General features: G+C 28.4%; 1 protein-coding gene and 2 long non-coding RNA genes across 8 annotated transcripts in view; 1 reads left to right on the forward strand and 2 right to left on the reverse strand.

The window, feature by feature from the left end:
- Positions 1–18576, forward strand: part of LOC138935208 (metabotropic glycine receptor) — a 91558-nt gene that overhangs the window by 40419 nt on the left and 32563 nt on the right. The gene's annotated exons all lie outside the window — the stretch shown is intronic.
- LOC138934823 (uncharacterized) lies at positions 2858–4059 on the reverse strand. Its single transcript, XR_011447186.1, has 3 exons — positions 3958–4059; positions 3445–3696; positions 2858–3017 (listed from the first exon to the last, which is right to left on the reverse strand). It is a non-coding gene; the product is annotated as an uncharacterized lncRNA (long non-coding RNA).
- Positions 5837–7929, reverse strand: LOC138935211 (uncharacterized). Its single transcript, XR_011447226.1, has 3 exons — positions 6880–7929; positions 6356–6820; positions 5837–6017 (listed from the first exon to the last, which is right to left on the reverse strand). It is a non-coding gene; the product is annotated as an uncharacterized lncRNA (long non-coding RNA).

Here is an 18576-nt window from a genome sequence, read left to right on the forward strand (position 1 = left end):
GACAAGTTTCAGGTGGTATTATCGCCATCAATATCACAATTATCAATAAAATATTCACGTGAAACTTCATTTTTCAACAAAGCCGCAAAATTCGCGATGCTTTAAATAATATAATACAAACGTGTTGTGGGATGGGGGAGAGGGAACAGGGAGGGGGGGGGGGGAACAAAATTGAAGCTCGAATATTGCTTGTTCCTATTTTTCAATCATTTCCTTTCTGATTATTTCACATCTTATTAATTTTCTTTTATCTATTTAAACACTTTAGTTGTTCGAAATTTTGTTTATTAATTATATATCAATTTTTTTTTTAATTTTGTCAAATTTTTGCTTCTTTATGAATTCACTGTTTTCGCGATTATGACTTTGTTCGCTTCTAATAAGTAGCAAATGAACTCTGCGATCTGTTCGTTGCGAGTTTATCATTTATATTTCTTTGATTACATAAAAGTAGCGAGAAAGAAAAAGATAAAAAGAAATCTTTTTCTCACGATTATTTCTGAAGAAACGCGCGAAAATACGATTATTATAAAAAATCATTACTTAATTATTCAAATAATAATTAATTACTTTTGATGTGCTATTTGAAAGATAGAATTATATCGCGAACAAAATATAACGAATAAATAAACATTTAAATGCGGATGAAGAAAATATGTATCGATAGATAGAGTTAAAAATATAGGCTCGTAACAATTCTGTAAATTTAGCATTAGATATGATTGTATGAGTTTCATATTTTCAACGACAATAGTATGACTTGACAACATTGCCCATAACGATTTTTCCATTGACCTCGCGGACAAGCGATTCTATCCGGTGCAACTATTCCTGGAGATGGAACTCCTAACATTGATATTTTTGTGCTTTTCTGACACGCTCCAGGTAGAACTATATTGGCCGCAAATATCACACTTATGAACAGAATCTTCACGAGAAGTTTCATCTTCGAGCAATATCGCAGAGCTTCGAGAATAATAAAAATGCTGAAAGATCGAAATAAATATTTGTTCGTATTTTTCGATTGTCTTTTCAAATTATTTCAAATTTTATCAATTTTCTCTCATTTAATTCTCGTTTTTAAATTCTTCTCGTATCTCAATATTTCACTTACACGAAATTTTGTTCGTTGAATTGACAATTTTTTTTTTGATTTCCCCGAGTTTTCACTCTCTTTTTTCACACTGTTTTTGATTATTTTATTCTAGCAAATAAACGTACTTTGCAATCTATTCATTGCCGGGGCTTATTTATATTTTTCCAGTTACATAAGTGTAATGCGCGCATAAAAACACAATCTTGCAAACAATTTTATAATTGTTTCGTAGAAACGAGGAACTATGTCTATTAATAATATTTAATTATTCACAAAGCAATTATGTGAATTTTTATGCATTATCTAGGAAAAATATTAGAATTGTGTCTTTATGAAAGATAGATGGAATCCACGATAAATGCAATAACACAAACAAAAGAATTATATATAAAGATATGTATTATATAAATATTACATAAAGATGAAAAAAAATTGATAGAACTAGATAGGAATAAAAATACAAGCTTGTATCTATTACGAGTTGATTTAGGTCATTGGGTCGTAGGATCAAGTTTGTCTCTTATCTCAGACTTTTAACAATTATCTTACGCTAAATGACTTGTTGACATTTTCCATTAATGATATTTCCGTTGATCTTTCGGGCAAGAAATAATTCTATTTGGTACAACGGTATGATATTTGTTGGAATTTATTTTTGCAACCATAGATATACAAGTTTCTTCTATATTCTTTTGACATTCTCTCGATAAAATCACAGTAGAAACCAATATCAGCAGAATCTTCACGAGAAATTTCATTTTCTAGCAATATCACAAAACTGAAGAAATAATAAGAAGATTGAAAGATCGTTTTAAATATTATTTGTTACTATCTCTCAATCCGTCATTCTTTCTGATTATCTCAAATACTTGCAATATCTTCTGAAAAGTATTTAGATATTTTTCTTTTCCATTTTTGTCAATTTTTCCTTACTTATTGCTCTTTATTAATTTCTTCAAATTTTCGAAATATTTTTTCTTCTGATTCACAAGTTTGCTTGCTAGGTTTCAATACGAAAACAAAGCCTGCAACTTGCCCGTCATGAGCAATGATGTTTTTATTCTTCCAATTGCGTAAGCGTTTCGTTGTTAATATAAAATTGATTTATTAACGATTCTACCATCGCTTCTAAGAAACTATGTTTGCAATAGAAATTTACATACGCAACAAGTATTAATCTTCATATGCCAAGAGATGAGCTTAAAAAAAAAAACTATCTCCCGTTGAGAAGACATTTGTAACGTGATTTGTCTTTCTGATAAGCACCAGGCAGAATTACAGTGATCGCCAATATCATTGTTTTCAATACGATGTTTACAAATAATCTCAGTTTTAAGCATCAAATTTCGCGAAAACAAAATTTTTCATGATTATTTTTATAAAATTTAAACATTATGATCATTATAAAAATGTGATGTTATATTATATGTACGTGGCAATTATATCAATGTTTATGTATGTTAGAAAATATTGTTACGAAATAAGTTGCTTATCGATAGCAGATAGCCGCAATGCATAAACATTCGCTTCCGCGAAATTACTATACTTGTTAGATATAAAAATAATCTCGTATCGCATGCGATTTTGCGCATTTAGAATTATATATGATCATCCCATCATATATATTTTATAGACATACAGATCGTAAACGTATAATTGCTGTAATAATCGCAATGTGATTATTACAGCAATTATATGTAATAATATTTTTTCATTCAACATTATTTACATATTTAGAGAGTAAAACTAAAATTAAGCGATTTCAGAAAATTTTGATTAAAAAAATAGTTATATAATTTATTGATTAATTCGGTGAATATATAAGACAATAGTTGACATATTAAAGAAGAGAAGTTTATATTTGCTTGCTTCTATAAGACACTTCTTGAATATTCAAGATCAAGAATGTATTTTCTCGAATCTGTAAACATAAAATTAATTATTATTAATTTAAAAAAACTTGATTATTTTTCACGATTTTTAGAAATACTATGAGATTAAATAATAATAATCAAAGTGAGAAACAGAGAGATAGAAATACGTAAATTACAATTAAATTTTCAGTACAAAATGGTCTAAAAAAGAGTACACTTAAGAATAAGAAATAAAATTATTGAAATTATTGAACAATTTTATCTTTAATAATCGATAATAGAAAAAAAAAATGAGTTTTTATAATATAATAAAATAATAATTCATGTATGCGCAATATGCGTTTATATCTGCCTCTCTTGCAATTTTATATTTACATTACGATACATTAATTAACATAATTTTGTTATGATGAAACTATTACTTACTGCAATTATATAGCTACAATTTTAAATGTTCAATTGATAATTACTCACATGTATCACTTTGCCATTATAATTTCTTACGACACTCTCCACGAAAATCTTTCCTGTAGCCCGGCGAACAGGAAGTTCTTTCACAAACATTTACGATGCTTGAATGAATGGCGCCAGGAAATATGGTTGTAAAATGAAATGTTCTCAATAATATCAAGATGCCCATTATTAGTGAGACTATTAGGGAAATAGCAAGTAATACTTTCATTCGCGATCCGAAAATTTGATTATTCTTCATGATCTTTAGAAATACTATAAGATTAAATAACCATAAACATTATCTATTTTTTTTTAACTTTTTTTAAAAATAAGCTTAATAAATATGTAAATTTTCCTTTTCTTAATAAATATTTCTTCTAATTTTTATTCTTTTCTGTACTTAAATTTATTACGATATTTGTATCACTTTTTTTTTATAAGGCTCCATTCTATTTCATTTTTAACCTATTGTATTCTTAATTTAATTTTTTACTTTTTTTTATTTTTCTATAAAACACTGCTTTTTCATATTACCGTTTAAGCTTATTACAATTTTCTTGCTTTTTCCGCGAAACAGATGTCTTATTATACTGACACACGCTTTATCCTTTTAGAAGGCCAACCGTGTACTATCATCTTCTTGCTATGCATTTACTATTTAAACCTGTTCTCTTGATTATATATGCGGATTTCATTATATATATATATATATATATATATATATATATGAATTTCATCATTATTATTTGAAAAAACCGGTTATAAAAGTATATTAGCATATCCTTTTTTTTTTTTTTTTTTTAAATACATTAATCAAAATTACGGTATCTAAGATATAATATTTAAAGAAATGCTTATAGTTAAACAAATATATTGTTCATTCGTATATATTTCGTTAATTTATAATATTTGCAAAACTATTATATATATTTTAGATAAAAATATTCATTGGACGAATGATTCTCAGTCCTAGAAAAATTAGAAAAAAAATATTGGACCCTGTTTGCTTTTTTACTTTGGCAACGTTAAAGAATTATTTTGAGAGAAGTTTGTGTTCGCCTATTTCTCTGCAGCACACATTGCTGTGACTTGAAAAGATTTATTTTGTTCACATGATATACGTCAAGTAAGTGTGGTCTCGAATAGTCGCAGAGAAAAGCTTGCAGCAATCTTTGTTAGACAAATGAATACAAATGCAAGCTACAACGTAAACGTACAGGCCCATAAATAACGTAGCATTGGGAGTGCTCAAAAGTAATATTTGTTAATATATATCTATAACAACGGCAAGTTAAACGGGGGGGGGGGGAGAGTTATAAAGGGCAAGATCGGAAATAAATAAATGGATAGCTATACATGATATATATGATTAGTACACATACATAATTCAATTTAATAGTAAAAAAATATGAATTTTATGAATATACAAAATATATTAATGCATAGAATATTTCGGTTATTTTTCATCGCTATTGCAGTCATGATGGCTCAATTTTTTCACCGTTTATGTTCTTACCAGTTCTTCTTTATGTACTCTCAAATCTCTTTGGCATATCCGAGGGTCTCGGCAAATAAACACGTATTACGATTCTTTTACGCAATATCATTTATTTAATATCTCACGATTGCGCAAACTATTAATTATGGAAGATGCGGCATATCAAATTTTTTTTGCGGCATTATCAATTTTTTCACTATTTGTAATTATCATAATTTCTTCCGTTTCTTTATAAATTCCATCTTCTCAGCACATCTGATCGTTCTAACAACTCACCATATTTTCCAGTGCCTCTATCTGATGTTTACTTTTTATTATTCATCTATGCAATTATGCAGCATTGATTATATTAAGGAAAACCGATTTTATAATGTATAATTAAACAAGGAGGATACCTATTGCGAATTGTATTTTCTTCTAAGTAAACGAGAAATTATAATAATCAGTTTATGTGAGATTTAGTCGCACATAAAGATAATTATTATTTTTTGCATATATTTCGAAATGCTTGAAAAATTTCTCATTTTCCGTTCATTTTAAAAGTTTGCTATTTTAAAAGAAATTCTACTAAAATTATATTACGTATAATATAATAAAAAATCTCTGAAGAATTACATTCGCAATCATTAAATTAATTTATCGATTATAATTTGATCTTTAATAAGATTTCTCAATCGCTAATCGTTTAAGTTTTGTGCATATTATATAGTAACGTCATCGTCATATCATCGTTAATTAATGTAATAACGTGATCACTAGAAAATTTAATTTAGTATATAACAAAATATATGTATTAGAGGCTCTAAAAACGCACAGTAAATATAATTTTACTGTCAGAGATCTTTGATATTGATTTATTTATATATCTATCATTTTGATGGACAGGAATCAGATTGACTATTATTGTGTAATTAATTGTATTTACCTTTAATTCGTGACATGTACGCATACACAATACAAATAATATTAATCGTATAATGTGAATTTAATAGAATTTTGTTGATACATGGAGTATTTTCGTCGTTCTATCGCTGCTACGATATTTTGGAGCTCCAACTCACTTTTAGCTTTTAGCTGATATTGCTGAAATGTTGGTCTGCAAACAGACATAAAATACACATGTCGTACTTTAGAAAGGAATCTGTCGCAAATCAGAACAATTTTCAGGAATGAAGGAAATCATACATGAAGAAGTTATATTTTAATAAATAAACTCTGAAAGTATATTAACTCTAAAATATATTATAAACTCCATATACATAGAATGTTAAATAATTTATTTTACATCTTTGTATATTTATTTGAAAAAATTTAAATTGAAAAGAATATACATATGTCGGTATAATTATTATCTACTAATTTACTTAAAGTCATAACATTGAAAACTGCGCCAACATCATTAGCTAGTTAATAATCATAGTTAATGAAACATACCTTTTCTGATTATTAGTAAACACGTACGTACGATTAAATGGAAAAGTAAGGACATAAAATTATTACACTAATAGTTTTTGCGTTATTGAAATTTCGAGATAAACTCTTGTGATTCAAGCGGCGATTTCGTATAAAATTGCGTGTAATATATAATTGCGCTTTTATTTATTTTTTTTTAAATTATTTTTTTTTGCTTAATGCATTCTTTCGAAAAGTGCTCTTTCATCATAATGGTTTGCGACATATTCCTCTAGAATCTTGCTTCTCGCCTTGCGGACATTTTGCAGTTGTTCTTCTGGGCGCGTCTACAATCCTGCGCTCGTAATCAAGTTTCTCCGACGTCATAAACATAAGATGTTTATCCTCATTTTCTTGGCATATTCTTAGCGGTACAAAGATTAACGTCATCGTCATAAATATAAATAAAGTAATAATAGAAAACTTCATCTTATAATAATATTTTATCTAAAAATAAAAGTTAAATTATTAATAACTTTTCTAGCTTTAATTTCGCATTTACTTACCTTTAGCGGCTCTCTTTTCTCAATTATTAAATATTAAGTTTCGCGAAATTTTCGAAATTTTATGTATTATACACTGCAGTTTTGCTCCGTTTGTTTCAACCAATAATTTGTCGCTTCGCTATCGTATATGTTTCTTATTTATACTCGGATGTTATACATCTGACGAGATGCACTTTGCCTTAATATAATAAAAAATAAAATTAAACGTGCAGATTGGAGCGTATCGAATCGCGTCATCGCGAAGTTATCAATATCAATGTGGTAAACTGAGATATGTTAATTTTTTTTTTTTTTTTTTTTTTGTAAACATTTTAGTAAAAGCAAGAGAAATATTATAAATCTAATAAATTAATAAATATAATAATATTGTGCGATAATAAACCTGGCTCAATTTCGCATATTTCTATATTTTATTCTACAATCTCTTACACGCTCTAGACACTATATCCTTCTTAGGTATATCCTTTAGATATACTTACTTACCACTAACTAATATCGATCTTCGATATAGCGAAAGATGTTTTAAAAATAACATCATTCATCAATCAATAGAAAATAGGTTATTCTATATATTAGTGAACGTATTTGTATTTAAATAAATAAAAATAAAAAAAAATGTATAAATTTGTATTTTTTTCTCATATTTAGCATTAGATACAACTATTAATTTTTAAAATTTTATATTATTAATAATATATAATTTATTTTTTATATCGTCAATTTTTTCTATTTATTACTAGATTTTGTTGAAATACATGCATATGATTTCCTCTGTTTTACATACAAAATTAAACATAAAAAAAGTTTCAACTAATAAAAAAATTTATGGTTATATAAAATATTACAGCTACAATTTATCACACAATTAATATAACAATAATACGGAATGAACAATATAGATAAATGATCGCATTGAGATAGCGGGATAGCTGCTTCCTCTAATAATGCAAAGCTGGACAAATCAATTTAACCATTTCCACATCGCCTCATTGTTAGGATATTTCATCACGACGCTTGTACGCACTTTAGGATTACATCGCCCGTATTGTCGAATCTGCAAGGGAATATGAAAAGTGATGGCGCACAGATAAAAAGAGCAATAAAATTTTTGATATTTTTATTCGGCGATATAAAAATTGAATTATGTGCAAAAGATTTCAATTTTTTTTTTGTGTTTTCTTTTTTATACGCTATTAATTCTATTCTATTGCTGTATTTAGACACGCTAAGTACTTCCGGCAGAAATTTACATAGAAAACATAAATCTCAGCTAATAAGGCACTTTATCTCAAAAATATATGTCAGAGATATTCGTCATTTGTAAATTAACGCTATTTTTAAAGTTAATATGCATAATTGTATAAAGTATTATTCTGAAAGAAACTTTCCACTTCTTATATCTGCAGAATTATAATACATAAACGGTAATTTATAAAATATAAATATATTTAAATTATAAAAAAATAGTGTTTTTGAAATAATTAATATTTAAAAAAATAATTATTATGCACAATTTAACTTTTTATTTCTTCTTTAAACAGATAGCTAATGAACAAAATTACATAATTTCTCAAAAAATTTTATAAACTTTTCTATATATATATATATATACAACGATGAACGAGCAATTAATTTTATAAATAACAAATAAATTAAATATTGATTATAAATCTCCTTATACTTGCTCAGCCGTCACTCGACACGTATTTCGGATTTTTTTCTATTTTTTTCTTCGTCCATAAATATTCTTGAACTGCTTCATGGAATTCACACATGACACATACTCGCATAAAATTTAATTAATCGCGATTGTGCGGTAATCAATAATATAGTGGAATGCATTTTCTATTTCCGATATTAATCGCATGACATGTGCATTTTTTTTATTGCGATGGAAAAGCTACGATTACTTCGACGCATCTTGAAAGTTGCATCAGTATTAGATTTATACGCCATTTATTGCAACAATATTATATCATTTGCTAACAAATAGTATACGCATTTTATTTTATATCTCGTTGTAACGTAAGTGAAGAATATAAAAACAAGTTGAAATTGAAAGTAAATATTCGTGATATTTGATAAATACCGTATAATAATCGAAAATATGATTAGATAGATATTCGTTGACCATCTGTACGATAGATTTTGATTTAATAAATCTCACGAAATTAGTAATCAACTACGACAATACACGAATGACGTTCTTATTATATATATGATACATTACATATGATCGATATAAATATTAAATGGTTTTGGTTTGATAACGATTGTATTTGCTAATACAAAATGGTTTACAAATTACATTGCGAAGCTATTCGATCGAAACAGATTCGCCCAGCATCTGCAATGTTTTGTTAATGATCGAAAAATAAGCGTAAAATAGCATCGATGATTGCATCCTGATGACGCGCGACGCTAAATGGAGTCGAATTAATGGCAAATTAAAATGCAATACATCGTTTGAAAATATACAATTAAAAATTGCTTAGTATATCGCGATATATTTTCGACGCACAAATCTCACGAAATAAATATATTATTAATAAACGATCAATATTTCATATAGCTCTTCATTACTTGATTATTTGATTCGGCGATTTCTATATAATAACCAAATCATAAGTTCGAGTGATTTCAGTAACCAAAAAAGTCGCGACAAATTTAAGAACTTAAGAAATTTAAGTCAAATATTTCCTATGAATTTCTCTCTCTCTCTCTCTCTCTCAAAGTATATTAAACATAAATATAAACACACTACGTGTGTTTATAACGAATATGTGGTTGGCGTCGTAATCATTTGTTCGGCGACGTTCGAGCAGGAAAGTAGGAGCGCGAATCGCTTCGCGTATTATCTTTTAATCATATTACCTATCTTAGGAGAAATACATTTATCTTCTACGAAGATTACGATTGTCGATTAACTCGTGAATGTCGAGCGAGGAATATTGATCAAGATAGATATTTTGGTAAAACTGCACAAAAAAAAGATAACACACCTCCGATTTAATCGCTATTTAAATATATTGTATATAGGGGAGATCTTTCCGAGTAATTTTCCGCAAGAAACAAATAGGAGACCGGGGGGGGGGGGGTATTAATTTAGAGGATATAACGAATCGAAATTTTACAGTTTTAATGCTTTTTCTCAGGTATCATAAAGTAATATTGGCAAAAAAGTGAACGTTTGTGTACGTTGTATTTGTTGTGTAGAGCAGACGGAAAAGTGTTCGTTTACATTTACATGATAGGTACACGGATATGGATATTTTGTCAATAATGTGTTTGACCTACTTTTGGCAGTTCGTTAACAGCTTTCAACGTGCGACTACATGAATTTCTGAATCATATCTTCAAAAATCTTCCCTACAACATATTTAAATAGCGATTAAATCGGGGCTGTTACATTTTACGCCGTTTTATCGATACTTTGCACGATCTATTCATCTGAAACAAGACTAAAGCAATAAGGCATAACAATTACATATATAACAAGCTATAATTATTTCTTTATAATACTTTAAGAATAGATATCTCGCACCGTGTTTTTGTTGATTTCGATACAATTTGCTCGTACAATTATCGAATCGGAAACAGTATACGCAAATCATCGGATCGAGAATAATCCGATGGTACATCGCGGTATATCGCGTGGATTAATTGGCCATTAACTCGTCTTGTTTAGTATGTACTATACGAAATCAGAGAGGATGAAGTTGTCGATACTATTTTAGAATTTTTTGATCATTAACGAAACATCGTAGGGGACAAATCGATTCCGGTCGAGTGGTCTCGTGATGTTTCAATATATCATATATATATATAATCTGTGATTTTAATATTTACGAATGACAAATCTAAATTCGTTGTTCACGCATCGTCGTAATTTATCGCTCCTTCCGCATCCGATTTATTCGCATCGAAATCTGTCGCGCGAGTAATTAGAAAACTTTTATTATTTCTTTTACACTCTCGCATATCACGCGATTTAACTCTACAGATATATTATATTTATCCAGTATCGCGTTATTATTTTTTATTTTTTATAAACTTTTATATTTATTCATAGTTCATTTGTTAGCAACAGACGTGGTATTATCGCGAGAGTGGCGCAGAAGTTTGATCGTGCGATTCTTAATGAGTTGATGATAGTTCTCGTGTTGTTCTCTCGTCGTAATAAAGTACGTGTCGCGTGCGGTGAACGTCGACAGTGCTGCGCAAAGGGCATCGCCATCGTCGACTAATTTTGTTGATTAGTGCGCGCGCGATCATAATTAACCGTGTTTTCGCGAGTGAGTGTTATGTGAGTGTCATGGAACAGCCACAGAGCAATCAAACGCGAAGAAGAGAGACGGAGGATGCCGGCGTCGAGCATCGCCGGAGCGACCGTGGGGTAAGGAATTTGTAACTCATTTAATTTATTTATCGCTTATGAAATTAATTAATAGTGTATATATAGGCAATGGTGATGTATATATTTTACATTATTATATATGATATAACGCAATATAAAATATTTCTTGTAATTAATATTTTTATATAAAAATATGTATATATAAAATATTCTTTAAGATTTATAATTATTTAGATTCTTTATATATAAGGATTAATATTTTTATCAAACTTTATAAAAAGTTTATGTGTAAAAAAATTTCTTTCGGAAAAATAATATGTTATCCTTTTTTATTAAATACTCATTTAAAATAAAAAGAATTTATTTTGCGTAGTAATTAATTTGAAATATTAATTATCTTGAACATTGTTTTATAATTTAAATATGTTTACATATTAGCTTTATATAATATAATTCTGCTTTACGCATCGTATTAATAAGTGATAAGTAAATTACTTTTTATTTTAATTTCAAGATAAAGAATTCATATAATGATATCGTAGCGGTAAACAAATTTTTTTTATTTATTCTTACGAATAGTTTATCCGAAATATCCGATTTTACTATTTGTATAGTTATCATTATATTAAAAGAAAATTAGAGATTTATATTAATAAGAATATCAGAATTAAATATCTTATAGATCTTTATCGTTTTCAAATAAATACGCACTTTTGCCATAGAAATAAATAAAAGAAGAATAGAGAATACTTTATACAGTTGCATAGTTTTCATTAATTTGATAAAAATTATGTTAATAATTATGTTGTCTCTTTTATATGCGTTCAGTTTTATTTTAATTTTTATAACCCAAAAAATATATATAATTTTTTCAAAATTAAAAATATATATATAATTTGGAAAAATTTTATATATATATATTTTTCAAAGTTTTTATAAATTTAAAAAATATTATATTATATAAATTTACCACGTATAATTCTCTCCTCTTAAAATTTCCCCTAAGAATCTTCTATAATTCTATAGAATCATTCGACACTTTCCCTGCTTGTCACGTCGCTGTCCAATCGGGCACGGGAACTGCGGCACTGTTATAATATTGAACGGAGATGTTGTTGTTGCCGATCCTTCAGTGGTACTCGATGTGAATCGATTTCTGTTCGGTGATAATGATACGACGGTCATTATCGTCACGGCAATCGTTAACAATACGATCCAAAATTTCATTTTTTTTTTCGATGTTCACCGGCGAATATAAACTGTTTCCAACGTTTTTGCGTGATCTCGATAAGATCTGTTGAAACGGCGTGTACGACGTATAAATACTTTCGTTGACAAAGCAGAAATGTTTCGCGATGCTGTTTTCTCGCTAGTTGCCGATCATTTATAAAGATGTACGCTGTTGTTACGCGATGACTGATTAGCTTTTCGTCGAGGATTCCCCGGATCGATAAAAGTACAGTTTATAAATTCCAAATCCACTACAGAAATTGAGTCTCATACGGTGGCGTGTCAAAGGTGAAGCAAATCTTTGATAAGAATTTATCAAAACAAACGTAATCTTGTTGCACTTTGAGAGATGACGATAAATATATTATTATTTTAATTTGAATTCAATTTCTGGATGAAAATATTTATAAAACTTTGTTATTTTCAATTCAATAAATTATGCGAATCGATTTTCAACGATAACGTTTCGCGATATTTTTAGCTTAAAAATATTTTGTGCATAAATTTTCATATATAATTTTACATGATTAATAACAATGTTTATATTACATATCCATTTTCCCAATATCAAAATTTTTATACAAATTTTCTTATTTTTTTATTGCTTATTGTTTTTTTTAAGTTTCTTTTTTTAAATCCGAATTATACTTTATATTCTCGTTTCATTTTCTTAAATTATTTGGCTGTCAGTATTCTTTTTTTTATTTATTTATTTTATAATAAGTTCTGTGGAATTAAAAAGATTTAAGCCAATTTTTCTGAAATTTTATATTAAAAAACATTTTTTTTAGAACAGCTAATAATCGAAGTATTCAAAGTTGTTTAATACATTTTATTTAAAATTGATATAACAGCCAAGTATCATTTTGCATTTCAAATAATAGCCGTGAAACGTATAAATATTCATATGTGAGGCTCACAGAAAATATCTTGTCTACGAGTATGCGTGAATATCGAAATTACCGAACATAAAGAGAGGAAGAGGTAGAGAAGGAGAGAAAAAAAGAGAATTAGAAATACGAAAGTGACTTTTGCGGGAGATAAAGCGCATAAAAATATTTAAAAAAGAAAAAAGCTTCTTTTTTCTTCTTATTTTTGCTCAAATAGTGTTGCTAAAGTGTGTTAGAAAAACTTTATTTATATAATCAATTTTATATAGAAGCTTGGTTTTTGTTGCAAAAATTTGTTACGCAAGAAAAGATCTTTATGATGATAAAGTTTGGTTTATCGGACTGACAAATATTTGACTTTTGCGTTGAATAAAGTTTCGTTTTTAGTAACCAAACAGAATATCGTTTTTAAAACGAACCCATCTAGCTTTAGGATTGGAAAAAAAATTTGATTGGTTTAAAAAAAAAAAAACTTAATTTTCCAAGATAAAATACATTTAGCTTTTAATATAAGTGATTTAATTTGTATAGAACAAATGCATGATTAGTTTGTTTAAGAGTTAAATACGATATCTCGAATGAAAGAAATATAATTTTTGTAAGAATGATTTTAGTATTTAGAATAAACTCTGTTTTTATCATGAAAAGTCTTTTAAGAAGCTTTCAAATTTTGGGTCTATCATATTCAATAAAAAGTTACATGCAGAGTAAAAAAATCTGAATTTGTGTGTGTGTGTGGTCGAACAAATATCGAACTTTTATAACAATGTAGCTTTTAGGTAAAAACACAGCATCTAATCTTCTAAAATGTAAGTGAACAGATTGGTTCCACTTTTAAAACCGTGATAACAAATACGTTTGTTAGTCTCCTACATAAAACCTGCCAATTTTTATAAAAATGTTTGCTTGACAATGGAACTTGACGGTAAAGTCATATGTAATTAGTTCTTTCAAAATACGATTACATTTTATAATTATAAATGAAAAACATTCTTGCGAATAAAACAAATTATTTTAATGATATCATTAATTTGTACGCGTAATGATAAATTTAATAATATCTTTAAATTGTATGCGTAAATCAAATGCATGTTTATTAGATATGTTAATTAAATAAAATCAAAAGCATGCAAAAATTTAAGGTACATGGCAAAAAAAAAAAAATATATATATATATATATATTTTTTTTTTTTAAATAATTTTAATAATATTTAAAATTACCGTTACTTTTAAATATTAAATAATAGCTTCGAATTTCAAACGATAGCTTTAAGCTTGGAATATTGTTCCGTTTACGCGCAAATGTCATGAGTCATATAACTATTAAACTTTAAATGATATTCTGGAATGTCAGAAAATTTAAGCAATGATCATTTATTAACAGCTACTCAACTAGTACGGTAGTAGAAGTTCATTAAATTTTAAAACAGTCAAAGGCCTATCGTGTGTGCATGAATTTGGCGGACCGTCAATCAAAAGTTAAAGACCACCGATGCAGAAAAAAATATCAAACTAACCGTGTGAAATGTTAATCAATACAATACGAGCCTTCCATCGTCCCTTCATATCGCGGCGATACCTTCTTCCGTCTCTCTCGATCTCGACGAAGCGTTCCGGCACAGTGATAATATTCCTCTTGACCCGTTTTTTAATTTCGCTTCCGTCTTCCGTGACAATCGGCGTCTCGGCCGACAAAATGGCTACGACCTCCTGCATCTTATCCGTCGCGATTTCTTTTACTTTTTCACTGTCAGTCACCGTCGTTCTTTCAGCCATTGTAACGCCTCCTCGATTGTTGGATTCTTAAATGATTTTCGATAATCCTATTTTTCCGTTCAATCTTGCCGTCAGATCTTCAATAGATCCCTGTCTTTCGGATCGACTTTTCAGATACGGTCGTTGCTCCTTGAATATTAAATAATGACTTTGAATTTTTTAAATGACTTGAACTTTAAATCTGAACGACTGTTTGTGTGTGAAAATATCATGAATCATATTCTTGAATTTTAAATGAGAAAAATATTCTGAAATATTAGATAAAAATATCTTGAAAAAGAGATTCTCTCTCTCTCTCTCTCTCCCTCCTTAAATAAAATCCTCTGGAACAATTATCTAAAATCTTAACTTATACATTTTCAATATTAAATACTATATTTTCACATATATAAATTTTAAAGAGAGAAAGAGAGATTTAATAAATGTTTAATATAAGTGTAATTTTTCTGCAATATATATATATATATATATATATATATTCAAATAATATTTTTAAATCTTTAATAAGACATATTTTCTATAGTCCTTTTTAAGTAATATTTCTAAGAGCACTGAATGGGAAATGATTGCCATTAAACTGTCGTTTTGATTTTTATAGTAGCAATTCATTTTTCTATTACTTATTGGAATGACCTCGGAATGTTTCTTGCCGTTTTATCGATTCGACAATGCTTTATTGCCGTTATGAAACTCGATTTATTGTCTCAGACATTACTGATATTTAAAATTCTTTTCTCTTTCAAATATATATCGCATGAAAAATACAATTTAATACACACGTTATATCACTGTGCAATGCGCTCGCGATGAATTAAATAATAATCTTTCATCTATCTCAACTCTGTCAATATTTACAATATTGTTTAGCAATGTTATATTATAATTCAATTTTTATCGAATTTAATATTTAATATTTAATATAAAAATGTGTGCATATATATATATATATGTGTGTATACATATATATGTATACATATATCTTTTCTCTATTGAATACGTTAAATATAATTACATTTCTTAATGCTTTAAAAAAATGAAGAGAAAGAGAGAGAGAGAGAAGAGAGAAAAAATTGTTTTATATATATAAAAAAAAATATCTTTTTATTTACCATAAATATTGATTTATTGGTATATAATCTTCTCAAATGTTCTTATCGTCGTCCGCCGTGTTACAGCACATTACGACGCAGAAAAATATTATCTTGAATCCATCGAACGTGTAATCTATCAGCGTAATTTGGCGCGTTTCTCACGGCGTCTCTTCGGTTTACTCGACAAAGATTTCTTGACGATTGAGGAGGTCCCTTTTTTCTCATCCGCTCGATACTCGCGGTCTTATCGTTATCGTCTGCTATCAATTGGCAAACGTTAAGCCTTATCGTGGAAGGTTCGCTCTTTATTGCGCCTGAAGCGGATTCCGGACGGATTAGAAGAGCTCGGGCGCGGCTCTTCAACTTGGACGAAGTGCTATTGAGGGACTATTGCGGGACGAAAGGCAAACGTTCATCGCCGTCGTCATCACGCGAAAGTAAATTCGAGCTACAAATGCAGTGGCCGAGAAGAATGGAATGCAGTTGCAACGGATTACGGTTAGATTCTGGAAATTGCAGCTGCCGCGGGGAAAAGCGTGGCGGGCAAATAGAGAATGGCACGCGATCGATTACTGGAGATTTCGCTTTAATCTTCTGGTGGCAAGTGGCGAAATCTCACGGATTTGCATCGGCGACGAATATACGAGAGTCTCTCCGTCTGCGAGAAAAATAGTTCGTTTATTGCAAGCGATTAAATTGAACGGTTAAACGCAAGGCGCGCGCGCGCGCGATAATCCATTTTGGGAGAACCCGTGAAAATCTAAAATTAAAATCTAAATTTACTTCTCTCTCTATCATTTTGAATTTGAGAGTTAAATATTCTCGAATTTTTGAGAAAGTTGATTATAGATCATTAAAAATGTCATTACTCGCAGTTAATTATTAATTTATTCAGATTATTTATAGCGATATAAATAAATATTAAAACGCGAAGAAAAGAAAATCTACGAAACCTCGAATATTAGTCGAGGAGTAGATTGAGTTTTTGAGAAAAATTTACTCTTTACGAGAGATAAAAGGGGACAGTTCGAAATATGCTTGGCAATGTTGTCGGAACGTTTCATAAGAATTTACTTTATAATCGCTTCAACTAGTAGCCATCAAACTTTTTCCCAACATCACCTCACTTCCATGAACTTGTAGAATGCGTTCTCTTTAAAATTGCAATTTTCGCGATCCACGAATAAACACAAAATAACGTTAAAATTCAAAATAATAATAAATAATTGTACACTTATTTAAAATATATCAATTAAGATTTTTTTGATTTAATAATAACAAAGTATTACAAAATTAAATTGTATAAAATAGATTAACTTTAATCTTTATTCAACGAAATAGATAAGCTTACTTTATACCGATAACGGCGTCTTCCTACCGATCGTTTGGCTCTTATGACACATAAAAAGATTATGTATATACTTTATGTAAACAATTGGCTTGAACTATTCAACACAAGTAAAATACTAGTAAAAATATTAGATATTAATTCGCGTGGAAAAAAATCTTACATCCTGGAATAATAATTCCATACAAAAATCAAATACATCTTTCTGCTGTTTATTTAGGGCAGCTGCTGTTTAAATATGATTTATTCTAACCAGTTTGATTCAAAGTTATTTAATTTACAATTTAAAATATTTTCAACGTTATTTTATTTAACATGATACATTGAACTATCTCGCCCTTTATTGTTGATTATTTAAATGTTTATGATATGTGTTTTGCTCGCGTATAGACAGGAGGTAATTAATATTTTCATGATGTTTGTTTTGCTCTTATAGGCAGGAGGTAATTAATAGCGATGCAATGTTTTTATATTTTATAATATTGAAATAAATTACATAAAATAATTTTGAGATACAACTTGATTTTAAAATTGCTTTGGGCAATAGAATTTTATTTAGAATTTTATGAAGCACATTTTATATAATATGTAATACACATACAACATACATGCAGGAAACATTTAAGAAATTAAAATATATACACACACATATAAAATATACACATGTCAGGATGCACACATGTGTTATATGAGAGATACATAAACTTAAATATAATATAAAAATAATAATCAAATATTGGAATTTTTTAAAAATCTTTTTTATTTTTGTACGTACATAATGTTTTGTTAAACTTTTATTTTGCGTACGACAAAATTTACTGCATCAATAATTTTTTTTTTTTTAAGCAATTTTTTAAATTTTCATCATTGAAGATTTTAATAATCGAGCTTCAAACTAGAATTCTACTAAAGAAGACGTTGCTCGAAATTAATTATAGAGTAAGATATTGTCACGCATCTATAACTCCGAAGTGTTATGAGCTTGAAAGTTACAACGGGAAAAG

Source organism: Polyergus mexicanus, unplaced genomic scaffold, assembly GCF_030449975.1.
Source record: "Polyergus mexicanus isolate NDT 795.1 unplaced genomic scaffold, iyPolMexi1.0 SCAF_7, whole genome shotgun sequence".
Taxonomy (NCBI): domain Eukaryota; kingdom Metazoa; phylum Arthropoda; class Insecta; order Hymenoptera; family Formicidae; genus Polyergus; species Polyergus mexicanus.